Source organism: Benincasa hispida, chromosome 2 (assembly GCF_027475165.1).
Source record: "Benincasa hispida cultivar pf3 chromosome 2, pf3_genome.v1.1, whole genome shotgun sequence".
NCBI classification, from domain to species: domain Eukaryota; kingdom Viridiplantae; phylum Streptophyta; class Magnoliopsida; order Cucurbitales; family Cucurbitaceae; genus Benincasa; species Benincasa hispida.
In genome coordinates this window covers 5,604,112-5,618,723 of record NC_143479.1, presented here as the reverse complement: position 1 = coordinate 5,618,723, position 14,612 = coordinate 5,604,112, and positions in this window count along the sequence as shown.

The following is a 14,612-nucleotide window of genomic DNA, read 5'->3' as shown; positions in this document are numbered from 1 at the left end:
ATGTCTAATTTGGGAGCTGGGAACTCAGCTACACAAGATGGAGTTCACTTCTTCCCCGAAGCATGGGTAAGCAGATAGATTGCTCCCTTAAGGGTTGATCTCGAGGCTTGAATGATGTGGCACCACACACCTTCTCATGGCCCGAGAAGTGTTCATACATAGTAGGACTATATTGTATTATTCATTGGAGGGACCAGTGGTACTTAAGGAGTAAGATGTAACTACAGAGGAAAAAACAGTAAATTGGCCCAACTATACTTACGAGCATCTGTGAAGGGTCAGTGTACTGATGATTGGTTATATCCGATGGACATAGAAATATATCTATGGTAAGAAGAGTTCAGTTGTCGGTCTTTAGTGGAATGTCTAGCAGTTAACAGATGGTGGATATCGTGGCTAAAGAGTTGTCAGTTATTCATATACCATTGGAGCTTCGAGCCATAGGTCCATAAGATCCCCTTGGTTGCTTGGATATAAGTAGAGAATTAGTTTTTTGGTCAGTTTGAAATGTTCAAATTGACAAGAGGGAGTTTGATTAAATATGATATAATTGAACTAGTTAATTATATATGATATAATTAACTTTATGTATGTGATACATTAATTTTAAGAAAACTGGATATAAATATGATTTATATCTAGTGGAGGAAAAATATTATGGTTAATGTATGATTTTAAACCATAGGTTATGAATATAATGTGATTATATTTATTATTTATTAATTGAACATTTATGGGATAATTGGCCGGTGTCTCCTCTGTTTTCGTAACTGATGAGTAAGATGAAGAATCGTTTTGAGACACTTAAATAGCTCATGGTGTGTTAAGCATTTGATGGCATAGTGTTTGAGAGAGTCATTACTTAGTAAATCAGACTCTATACGATAGTGTTGTTTACTGAACGATTGCTTACACCCGCGCGCACTACTTACTAAACGATCGTTTGTCTTTTACTAAATGATCGTTTGTCTTTTACTAAACGATCGTTTAGCGCCCGAGCTTTACTAAACGATCGTATAGACAATCGCTTAGCTTTTCCTACACGATCGTTTAGCTTTTCCTACATGATCGCTTAGCTTTTCCTACACGATCGTATACTTCACCTAAACGATCAAGCATTTTGTTTATACGATAGATGAGCCTTTCTCCCACTTGCTTGATCGTTGTATACGATTTTTTTTCCTCGTCCCCTCTACCAAATCCGAATAGAACCCACTCTTTTGATTCTCACTCCGAGAATATTGAGGGTTCCAAGTGGTAGTGTCGTCTCTTTTCTTCATCTGTTCGTGTGGAGACTGTTTGTGGTAGACGATTGGGTGTTTCTAAACGATAGCTTATCGTTCCAGCGAAAGCGAGATTTTTTGCGTAGAGAGTCTTCAACTGGTAAGTTTACATGTTCTCCTGTTTATTTATCTCTAAGCATGCTGGTAATTTAGTAGTTTGAATGCATATCTGTATGTGTGAATGTATATGTGGAAATTTTGTCACAATGAATTGGAAAGATCCGCTTCCGCTCAAAGGTACTCTTATATAAGAGTTCCTTCATTATCTGTTATGTCCATCCTAGGACCACCCACATAACAGACTATGGACCATCAAGTATATTGCAACAGATTACCCAAACAAAGGGCTATGGACCATTGAGTCTATCGTAATAGACCAGTTAGGCAAAGGCTATGGAACCCTATAAGAGTTTTAGCACATGTTTACTAATGATTCTAAAATTATTTTCCTTGTTAGGCATTTGGTCAGAGGATCAGCCAAAATTTTCTCAAACCTCACATATTCCAAGAAAATAACTCCTCCCTTTAGCAATTGTTTTGCAGCTCCATGGTTAAGACGTATATGTCTCCTTTTGCCATTATATACACTATTCTTGGTAATACCTATGGTAGCCTGTGAATCACAGTGCACAGAGACTGGTACTGATGCCCCCCCTCAATGGTACATCTTCTAGAAGGGTTCTAAGTTATTCAACCTCCTGTCCTGCTAGTTCTAGAGCAATAAATTCATATTCCAATGTGGATCTAGCTACGCAAGTCTGTTTAGCAGATTTCCACAATATTTCTCCTCCTCCGAGTAAGAATACATATCCACTTGTAGAACCGTCCTCATCATTATCAGATACTCAGTTTACATCACAATAACCTTCTAATACAGCAGAAAATTTGTTGAAATGCAAATAGTAGTTCATGGTACCCTTAAGATGTCTTAACAGACGATGAAGTGCACTCCAATGATCCTTATCAGGATTATGTGTATATCTACTCAATCTACTCACAACATATGCAATATCAAGTCTAGTACAATTCATTAAAAACATAACATTACCTATGATCTTTGCATATTCAGATTGAGATACACTATCTCCTTTGTTTTTCTTAAGACTTATACTAGCATCATATGGAGTTCTTACAGGAGGATCATCAAAACAATCAAATTTATTTTTTAAATTTTTAATATAGTGTGATTGACACAGTGAAAAACCCTTTTCAGTTTTTCTTATCTTAACATTAATTATTACGTCATTTGATATGATGTATTGTCTTTATGTTTGCTCCAAAAATGAGCATAACATCAACATACAAACATATAATCACACATTCAGCTCCAAACAACTTTGAATAAACACACGTATCTTAAGAGCTTACCTTAAACCCATTGTTTATCAAAGTATCATTGAATTTTCCATACTATTGTTTGAGAGCTTGTTTAAGACCATAAAGAGATTTTTCAGTTTACATACTTTGTTTTCGTGACCGGCAACTGTAAAGCCTTCAGGTTGTACCATATAGATTTCTTTTCTAGATCACCATTGAGGAATGTTGTTTTTACATCCATTTGGTGAATTAGAAGTCCATGGATAGTAACTAGTGCAATCAAGGCTCTAATTGTAGCTATTTCCGTTACAGGAGAATACGTGTCAAAGTAGTCAATACCTTGTTTTTGTGTATACCCTATTACTACTAATCTAGCTTTGTATCTTTCAATTGAACCATCTGACTTTGTTTTCCTTTTGAAAATCCACCCTTACTTAATAGGTTTACTTCCTTTTGGAAGATCTACTAAGTTCCAAGTTTGGTTCATGATTAGAGAATCCAGTTCACTCTTACTGCTTCCTTCCATAAGCTCGTCTACAAAACTTAAGGTTTCTTGGTAAGTTTTATGATCCTTATCTATTATATACATATATGCAAACTATCAATCAATATCATTTGGCCTCTTAACTAAAAAAGTAGTTAAAAAATCAAGACAAAAAATTTTCTCAGCTCTTTGTCTCTTACTTCTTCTAGGATCTATACCGTGCATTCTATCTGTAGTGTTAATATCTACAGATTCAGACATACTACTAGAAGCTATATTATTTCTTGTTTCATGCATATTATTATATAAAGAAACCATAGAAATAAATACATTCTCATAATTAGACGTTCTAATATATTCAATGTTTCCCTTTTTCAATTGAAAACACATGTTCAAAGAATTCTGCATCCCTATATTCACATACAAATCTATCATTTAAGCACATCATCTGTATGCAACACTATCTTGAGCATAACCAATAAATACACAATGAAAAGTTTTATATCCCACTGTAGGTTTCTTCAATACAGGATATGGTACCTTAGCCAAACATCCCTACACCCTCAAGTAAAAGAGATTAGGTGCATATCCTTTCCAGAGTTCGTAAGGTGTCTTATCCAATTTCTTGTGAGATACTCTGTTAAGAATAAAATAGGCAGAAAACACAGCTTCCCCCCACATGTCATCAGACAATCCATAACTTAACAACATAGCATTCATCATTTCCTTAAGAGTTCTATTTTTATGTTCTGCTATACCATTTTGTAGAAGTGAATAAGGTGCAGTAAATTCATGAATAATTCCATTTTATTCACAAAATTCTTTAAGTGTATTGTCACTGTATTTACTACCTCTATCTAACCTTAACCTTTTAATCTTCTTATTTAATTGGTTATCTACTTCTGCTTTATATTTCAAAAACATATTACCAGTTTCATCTTTTGTTTTTAAAAGATAGATTTTAGTATGTCTAGAAAAAGCATCAACAAAAGAAATGTAGTAATTTTTCCCATGTCTACTTATGGTGTTTTTTTAAATCAGCTAAATCAGAGTGAATCAGTTCTAGTTATTTTGTACTTCTAGATATGACAAGTTTAAAAGGTTTCTTGATAAACTTTGTTTTACACAAATCAAACATTTACTAATTTCATGTGTTTCAGATGCATTGATAAATTTTAAATCATTAAGTTTCTTAACCGATGCAAAATTCACATGATCTAGTCTACCATGCCACATATCAAGAGACTCAACTATGTAAGCAGAATTAGAAGCACTTGCATTCATCAAATTTGTAATAAGGACAATATTCAATACAAAAAGACCATCAGCAAGATATCCTTTACCAACAAAGTCTCTATTTTTTGTGAGTACAACCTTGTTAGCTTCTAGGACAATCTTAAGCCCAATCTGATTCAATAGACTCCCAGATACCAATTTCCTAGGTATGAAGGTACATACAATACATTACTTAAAGATAAAGTTTTTCTAGAGGTTAATTTTAAAAGAACCTTCCCTTTTCCAAGCACTTCTATTATGGTAGAGTTACCCATGAACACACATTCTCCGTCAGTAGTGTCCTCATAGTCATGGAAGAGCTCTCGAATTGAGCAGAAATGTCTCGAAGCTCCGGTGTTAAGTATCCAGTCAATTTTGTTTTCCACAAGGTTTACTTCCACAACAGCAGCGATTACGTCATCTTGTTCAGCAAGATTAGCTTGTGGTGTGGGTTGTTGATTTGACCTTTCTTTTCTTTGACTACATTGAAAGGATTTGTGCCCAGATTTCCTACAGACATAACAAATCAATTTTTTTCTTTTCAATCTTCCCACCAGCAGTTTTGTGATGTCCATTCTTTTGAGAGGAATTTTTCTTCCAGACCGCTTTTTATGATTTTTAAACCTATCTTTGTTAATAGCAGAAGATTCAACCAAGTTAGCATTAACTGAATTTAGATTTCTAGATTTTAGCTTATCTTTTAGCCTGTTGACTTCTTCCGTGCACATGTGACTTATCAGCTCCTTGAGTGTCAGGTCCTTCTTTTATGTTTTAGATGATTTCTGTAGATGCTCTAGGATGGGGGAAATTTTTCAAGTAGTACATTTGCTTGGAGAATCTCATAGATTTTCATGCCCTCGATCAAAATGTTTGCCACCAAATTTTCATATTCATGTATCTGCTGAAGGAATGAAATATCATGCAATGGAAGACTACAGAATCAATAAGCACTTAAACTACATTTAATTTGAGTTTTAGCATGTTGTACATATGATATTCAAAAGAGGGTTTGAAACATATATTACCCTTGAAGATTCCTCCACGAAACCAGCTGCAAAACACTAAGATAGAGTTTGAATCACCGAGAGGACTACCACCGAGATCTTCTCTATTATGCTCAAGTTGGAATGTATGGTGGAAACACTTGAACAAGTTGAATTGATGAAGAATGAGAGTAGGGTTTTCAGGTTATCAATTCATAAAATATATTTCAGCATTCTCTCTTATCTTCATGCATGGAGTTTCGATATATAGGTAAAAAAAACATGCAAATGTATATGATTGCATGTTGGGCAGCTTTAGCTTGAAAATCATCACCAAGAACAATTGGAATTTGATGATATTTCATAAAACATGTTAGTGGGTTTTTTCTAAAATTGGAAAAACCCATTAGCTTAAAATGATTTCAAAAAATCATTTTATTGAAATTGATTTTATAAAATTAATTCAAAATAATTAATTTAAATAAAATTAATTTTAATCGATTAATTTAATGTATAAATGTTAAATTAATAAAATATTAATATCACCAATGAATCAATTTTATATTTAAATCATAATTTAAATATTAATTGATTTTCCAAATCCGTTTAATTTCAATTAAATTAAATGTTTATAATTGTATCATATACAATCAATCGAAAACCCTAAAAATTGAATTTGAACATTTCAAATTCATAACCCTAATTTCATACATCAATACTCAATTTGTTATTCCAATTTAATGAGCTATTAGAGGAACCTAATGGACCTATAGATCATAAGCTCCAACGATCTGTAATTAATTCGCGAAAACTCTTTAATCGAATTAATTATATTCGTTAACTATCAAGACACACCACTATAGATATATTTCTATCCATATAAACCATAATTAGTAAGTCGATCCTTCACAAGTCGTTTGTAATTACAATTGGGTCAAAATTAGTGTTTTACCCTTGTAAATACATCTCGTTCCTTAAGTTCACACTGGCCCTCTAATGAACAATTCGATTCATAATACTACTTATGAATCATGTTATTTTTCTATCATGAGAAGATGGGGGCTCGATTGTTCAAGACTTGGAATTAGTACTTAAAAGAACAACATATCTGCTTAACCCTAAAATGGATAGGAGTGAATTCCATCTTGCAGGGCTATGTCCCCAGCTATTCATCTAGTCTTATCCCCAAAATAGAAGGCTTATTGAGCAGTGTTGTTGAACTACTCTCACCCATGCAGATCAAAGGATAATCCCGAATAAACAGAAGTTCATAGCTAGCTCAGGATTAAGATTGAGTTATCCTAGGTTACTTAAGTATGAAATAGTCAGTTTTAACAGTAAACGGTCGTTATAAAGAAAAGTGACTATTTTGTGGTCCAGTCTATATGCAAACTTATTGCATAGGATGCCCCCACTCACATATCTCTACATGAATGATCTGTGGATCACATCATTTGTATTACCTATACAAAATGGGTAGCATCCAATAGTGTTACTAGAATGAGATACCCAATTTCATCCATATACTTGTAGACCATTTAGGCTATATACTATTAACTTGATCTTGTTTATATCACTACATAAAGTTAAAGTATTCACACTATAGCCATGGATATGTTTATTGGATTTTCATAATATAGTGCAAAATCAACAATTTTATTGAATAAAATACTCAATAATATTTTATTGATAAATAAAATGTTTAACACGAACTGCGAGTTCTAGGACATTCCCAACAATCTCCCACTTGGACTAAAGCTCCAGTGAGAACAAATATATACAATATAATGTTAAGAAACATAAAGGGGAAATACAATAAACTAGGGCATCACAAATACCATAGATATTCTCCCATTTTCCCTAGATTACGTTGCTCGGAGTCCTAGTCCAACCAGGTGACCCTCGAACACTTTAGCCAAGAGGGCCTTCGTAAATGGATCGACAAGGTTGTCTTCAGAGGCTATCTTCGTGATGATCACGTCTCCTTAGTGTACTATCTCTCTTATGAGATGGTACTTTCTTTCAATATGTTCTCCACGTTTGTGACTCCTTGGTTCTTTTGAGTTGGCAACAACACCACTATTGTCATAATATAGTGTGACAGGTAGGTGCATATCTGGAACTATTTCCAAGTCTGCCAAGAATTTGCATAGCCATACTCCTTGGTTCTTCTTTAGCGACTGCACATGTAGCTACGTATTCTGCTTCCATTGTGAAGTCAGTGATACAACTTTGCTTAATGCTTCTCCAAACTATAGCTCCTCCATTGAGAGTAAAAATTAATCTTGGAGTAGATTTCCTGGAATCTACGTCAGTCTGGAAATCAAGATCAGTGTATCCAGTGAGGATCAAATCCTTAGATCCATACACAAGCATATAGTCCCTCGTTCTCCTTATATACTTGAGGATGTTTTTTACAGCAGTCCAATGACTGTGTCCTGGATTGGATTGGAACCTACTAACGATTCCAACTGCAAACATATGTCAGGACGTGTACATAGCATTGCGTACATCAAACTCCCAACTGTAGATGCGTATGGAATTCTTGTCATTTCCTCAACATCTTGGGGTGTCTTAGGACACTGTTCCTTTGACAAATGAATTCCGTGTCTAAAATGTAACATACCTCTTTTAGAATTTTGCATATTATATATTGACAACATCTTGTCAATATAAGATGCCTAAGATAGTGCTAAGGTTCTATTCTTTCGATTCTGAAAGATTTGTATGCCTAGAACATATTGAGCATCACCCAAATCTTTCATTTGGAATTGTGTTGTAACCATCTCTTTACGTCAGTAAGGAAGCTTGTCTCATTCCTAATGAGCAAGATATCATCAACATAAAGAACTAAGAATGCTACAGCCTTGTTGACTATCTTTTTGTATACACAAGGTTCGTCAACATTCTGTTCAAAGCCATAAGATTTGATCGCAATATTAAATCTTATATTCGAGGATCTTGAAGCTTGTTTTAACTCATAAATAGATCGTTTAAGCTTACAGACTTTTTGTTCCTATCCTTGTTTGATGAACCCTTCTAGTTGGGACATAAAAATACTTTTATCAAGGTAGTCGTTCAGAAAAGCTATCTTGACATCCATTTGCCATATTTCATAGTCATAATATGTGGCAATGGATAGAAGTTGTCTAATTGATTTTATCATGGCAACAGGAGAAAAATTTTCTTCATAATCAACCCCTTCTCTTTGGGTAAAACATTTTGCCACGAGTTTGGCTTTATAGGTTTGCAGCTTCCAATTTGGTCTTGTTTTCTCTTGTAGATCCATTTGCAACTTATAGGTTTAACCCCAAGTGTTTGATTTACAAGTTCTTAGACAGAGTTGAAGTACATAGACTCCATTTCCACGTCCATTGCTTTTATCCACTATTCCCTGTCAACATCTTCCATTGCCTTTTTAAAGGTTAATGGATCCTCTAATTCATCATCATGTATGATGTTTTGAGTTTCTATTAGACCCATATAGGTTTAGGTTGTTGAATAACTCTCCCACTACGTCAAGGCATACTCAACTCTTGAGATAGACGTGACGGGACAACAACAGTTGTTGATGGACCAGCTTGATCAACAACTTTTGTTGATGTTTCTGTAGCATCTTTGGTCATTTCTTACAATATTAGTTTACTGCGAGGTAGATGATTTTTTATATGATCTTCTTCCAAGAATGTAGTGTTTATCGATACAAATACTTGGTCTTCTTAGGAATCATATAGCAATCCTCCTTTTGTTTCTTTAAGGTATCCTACAAAAAGGTATAACTTCGAACGTGTTTCCAGTTTCTTAGAATTTTGTACCAACACATTGTCGAACAACCCCAGAAAGGGAAATGACGTAAACTTGTTTTGTGACCTTTCCATAATTCATACGATGTTTCTAAAACACTTTTTAAAGGAACAATATTTAGAATATATACTGCAATCTATACTGCATACCCCCAAAAGGATTGAGGTGACTGAGCATAACTCATCATTGATCGGACCATGTCTAACAAGGTTCGATTTCTCCTTTCTACAACACCGTTTTGTTGTGGTGTTCCAGGTGTTGTGAGCTGGAATTGAATTCCATGATCTACAAGATAGTTCTGGAATTGTAAATCCATATACTCACCACCTCGATCAGATCAAAGTGTTTTAATTCTTTTACTTAACAAATTTTCTGTCTCGGTCTTAAATTCTGTAGACTTTTCAAGGGTTTTAGACTTGTGACTGATTAAGTAAATATAGTCATATCTCGAGTAATCATCAACAAAACTGATGAAATACTGATAGCCTCCTCGTGCTTTTACATTCATCGGACTACATAAGTCTGAATGTATTAGTACGAAAGGCTCTTTGGCACGAAGACCTTTGTCAGAAAAAGATTTTTTTGTCATTTTTCCCTCGAGACATGATTCACATGAAGGTAAAGAACTATCTTCTAACTGACTTAGATGACCGTTTTCTTACCAATCTTTCAATCCTGTTGAGATTAATGTGACCAAGTCTGAGGTGCCAAAGATAGGCGTTAGAAGAAATTTTTCGTTTTTTATTTTCAGCCGTTTTAAATATCTCTATATTTAGAATGGCATTTGCTTCAGTTGATTTTAATATGTACAAGTTATTTTCGAGTCTTACAGAACAAATATGAACACCCCTTTAAAAAACAAACACTTCATTAGATTCAAAAGATATTTTGTACATATTTTCTAGCATACAGGAAATGGAGATTAAGTTTCTTTTCATCTTAGGTACATAATACAAATTTCTAAGTAAGATGAAAATATTCTCCAAAAAATAGCTTGACATCTCCCACTGCATGAGCTGAAATGCTTCACCCGTTCCCACCTTGAAAGTCATTTCCTGTTCAGAAAGTTCTCTCCAAGAACTAGTTTTCTGTAGAAAAGTGCAAACATGATTACCGGCGTCTGAATCTAATATCCAGGTTAGGTGAATCTTCTTCTCTAGACATGTTTCAACTACTAGTAAATCTCATTTACCTTGTTTCACCTTTTCTGCTTTCTTTTCAGCCAAATACTTTGGGCAATTATGCTTCCAGTGCCCATCCTCTCCACAATGGAAACACTTTCCTTTGGGAGTCTTGTTTTTGTTTTTTGTTTTTCTTAGCAGTGGTTTTCTTATTCCCTTTACCTTTCTTCTTTATTTGTACGGATTATCTTTTGAATAAGAAGGAACGGACTTTTTGTTATCATTGGGTCTTGTTCCAGACAATGACCCCTTAAAAAATTTCTTAGGTTTAGAAATAACATCTATTTCTTTTTCCTTAAGTTTCATCATAGACTGATATGTTTGTAATTCGTTCAACAACGTAGTCAAATTATAAGTAATTTTGTTCATAACGACATTGGTTCTGAATGGCAGATAACTCTTCGGGAGAGATTCCAATATCATACTTACTTGACTTATCTCATCTATCATTGCCCCATGAGCCTCAACAACATTAAAATGGACCATCATATCAAGAACATGTTATCTAACGTTGGTTCCATATTTCATGCGAGTAATGTAGACATACTTAATGGCTTCATGTCGAATAGAGGATGACGGTTGCCCGAACATCTCCTAAAGTGACACCATTATCTCACGGGCGGTGGGCATTACCTCATGTTTCTTATTAAGTACATCAGGTATACTTGCTAAGATGTAGGCCCGAGCTTTTTCATTAGCCCTAACCCACCGATCATAGATGTCTCAAACATTTTGGTTTGCTGTTGTACTAGAAACCGGAGGACATTCCTCCGTCAACACAAACCTTAAATCGTCCACAACTAATATTGTATTGATGTTAGATTTCCAATTTGAATATCCTTCACCGTTAAATTTATCGGAAGCTAGTAGTTGTATGATTGAATTTGACATTGCTGAAATAATTTGTTTAAACTTTATGCATCTAAATCCAATTGTAGCAAAATAATAAAGTACCCAATAAATCTTTATTTATTTGCAACGATACTTTAGTGATTTAGAACAGTTGCTACCGAGGGCAGTCTTCACTGAAGCAAGACAATTTCTTGACCAAATACTATATCAGAATAACTCTTTACTCCTATAGTTCTTTTGGTTATCATTTTCGGTCAAGATCTTTACTAACAATTAGTAATTCTTGTAAGTGTGACTCGCCATTTTTAGATTTTATAGAATAGTATGAATATGCCCCCGAAATGGAAGATAATACTCAAGACAAAACTATAAGAACCTATTCATTTACTGAAGCCTGGGTTGTTCCAAATCCTATGTTACAACCCTCTGTGGGGTTCGTTGTGGTCAACGACTAGCTAGTGCCGCCAAAAAACGACAACAGGCGCAACATAGGAATCTCACAGTTCAAACTAATGGAGGAGATTGTAGGACAATGTTGACACATTTCCTTCACCCACTTACTATGAACTACTTCCCTCATTCACCTTGTTATTGACCCATGTAAACACTTTTCGAATGGAGTAGTTGCGGTAAAAGCGACACAAAGCCGAGCATGGATCTCACGATGTGAACTTTTGAGGACATGAGAGCTAATAACTATATATTGAATATATTGTTAATCTCCCACTAAAGTATTCTAAATATTTGTGTATCTATTTACTTAGGTTTAAAAACGGCTAACTTTTAAAACATCCTAAGTCTATGTCATTTTTATCCAAGTATAACATTTATATTTGGATATAACCCTACGATGTCTAAGTGTTTAAACTAGTTTTAAACCTCACACTGCTCACGCAAGCTCATAAAATCAGTTAACAACGCTCAATCTTTCGATCATAATCCCCAAGTAGGAGGTGTTATGTAAACTGTCAACTTAAGTACCAGGCCTAAGACAGGTTTATGAACCAATTTGAGTTTGTAACCAAATTTTATAAGGTAACAATCTATTTTAAAACTAGTTGTTAACCTAAGTGGGCATATTGTGTCTCTTTGTTATGGATTTTAAAGTCTAATTCAATTTTATAACAACTTACAAAAATTAGACATATTGAACATCCACAACATTCATCAAAGGCATTTAATATAACATTTATATTAAAAGAAACCCTATACATGCATACTATATATTATAACAATTTATAACATACTTTAAATGCATGTAACATGCTTCTTACGGTAGGATTTTAAATCTATATGGCATACTGTATGCATATACAAGATTTATTTAATTATAACATACATTGCATGCATAAACAATTAAACACATACTGATACAATTTGTAGTTTTGGCATATTTTTAAGTAAACAAAAGCCTATGTATTACAAAAAAATAGTTGACAGCTCCAAACCGCTTCTTGATCGCTTCAAACAGCTTCAAATCGGACCCAAAATTGCTTGCATCGGATGTAAACCTCCTGAATCGGGTCAATAAAAACAATTTTGAAAATGAATCAGGCCAGGTTTGAAGAAAACCAGTCAACCTTCTTAAACCGGTTCAAGAATCTCGCTTAGATTGAAATCTGACTAAAACTTGATCTCTCGATGCAAGTTGAAATCTTGTTTAAAACTTGATCTCTTGTTGGATCATTGAAATCTCGCTCAAACCATCAGAATCTCACTCCTGGCTTGAAATCTCGTTTGAACTTGATTCAAAATCTCGCTCAAACTTGAAATCTCACTAAGACTTCCATCAGAATCTCGCTTGAGCTTGAAATCTCGCTCAAACTTGATTCAAAATCTCGTTTGAACTTGAAATCTCGCTCGAAATTCCAACAGAATCTTGCTCGAGCTAGAAATCTCTCTCAAATTTGATTCAAATTCTCGTTTGAACTTGAAATCTCGCTCGAAATTCCAACAGAATCTCGCTTGAGCTAGAAATCTCATTGGAAATTCAAACAGTAGCTGAAGAATTGGAAATATGCAGCTCAACCTTCTTCACTTCTTTCTTCAATTACATCCTGATTTCAACTTCTAATGACTCCATATGAATTAAAGACTCCTAAACACATATTAAAGCCCATCAAACAAGAGCCAATTACAAGAGAAACAACATAATTGAAAGGATTAAAATGCCAAAACACTGGAAAAACCATATCAACATACTTTTTCATGTAGGTCATGAAAAAAAACACCCACCAAACTCAAATTAACAATAGTTAAGTGCTTAAATCATGCTCTAATACCAACTGAAGGAAAGAAATATCATGCAATGAAAGACTACAGAATCAATAAGCACTTAAACTACATTTAATTTAAGTTTTAAGCATGTTGTACATATGATATTCAAAAGAGGATTTGAAACACATATTACCTTTGAAGATTCCTCCACGAAATCAGCTGCAAAACACCAAGATAGAGCTTGAATCACCGAGAGGACTACCATCGAGATCTTCTCTATTATGCTCAAGTTGAAATGTGTGGTGGAAACACTTGAACAAGATGAATTGATGAAAAACGAGAGTAGGGTTTTCAGGTTATCAATTCAGAAAATATATTTAAGCATTCTCTCTAATCTTCATGCATGGAGCTTCGATATATAGGTAAAAAACATGCAAATATATATTGTTGCATGTTAGGTAGCTCCAGCTTGAAGATCAGCACCAAGAATAATTAGAATTTGATGATATTCCATAAAACATGTTAGTGGGTTTTTTCCTAAAATTGAAAAAACCCATTAACATAAAATGATTTCAAAAACTCATTTTATAAAATTAATTTAAATAAAATTAATTTTAATTGATTAATTTAATATCCACTACAAGAAATCTAACTTCTCCCGACGTCACAATTCGTCGGAAAAGGGCGGAAAATGCGTCGAGAAAAGCTCTCCCAATGAATAATAGGTCGTCGAGAGTTTGGTCGGGAAAAACCCATCAGAAAAGGAACTCCTGACGGATGATAGGATGGCATTAGGAGTTAGTCGAGGAACTCCCGACGCATGTATAGGGCGTCAGGAGTTCCACTAACTACCAACGCCTTATATACAGCATTGGCAGTTGGGACGCCCTATATATGCATTGGGGTTCCTCAACTAACTCCCGATGCCGTTTTCTATGCATCGAGAGTTCCCGAACTCTCGACGGTTGTTTCATGCGTTTGGAGTGCTTGAACTCCCGATGGTTTATTTGATGCGTCGAGAGTTATAAGAACTCCCGACGCAGTAATATATGTGTGGGGAGTTCCTTCATTAGTTGAAATTTGTCTTTTGAATATTTTCAATTTATAGTTTGTAATTTTTTTAAAATTTGATCTGAATAACCTGTAAAATATAATTAACCAAATAAAGATTCACATAATAAATAAAACAACGAAAACGAAGTCCATACTATAACAA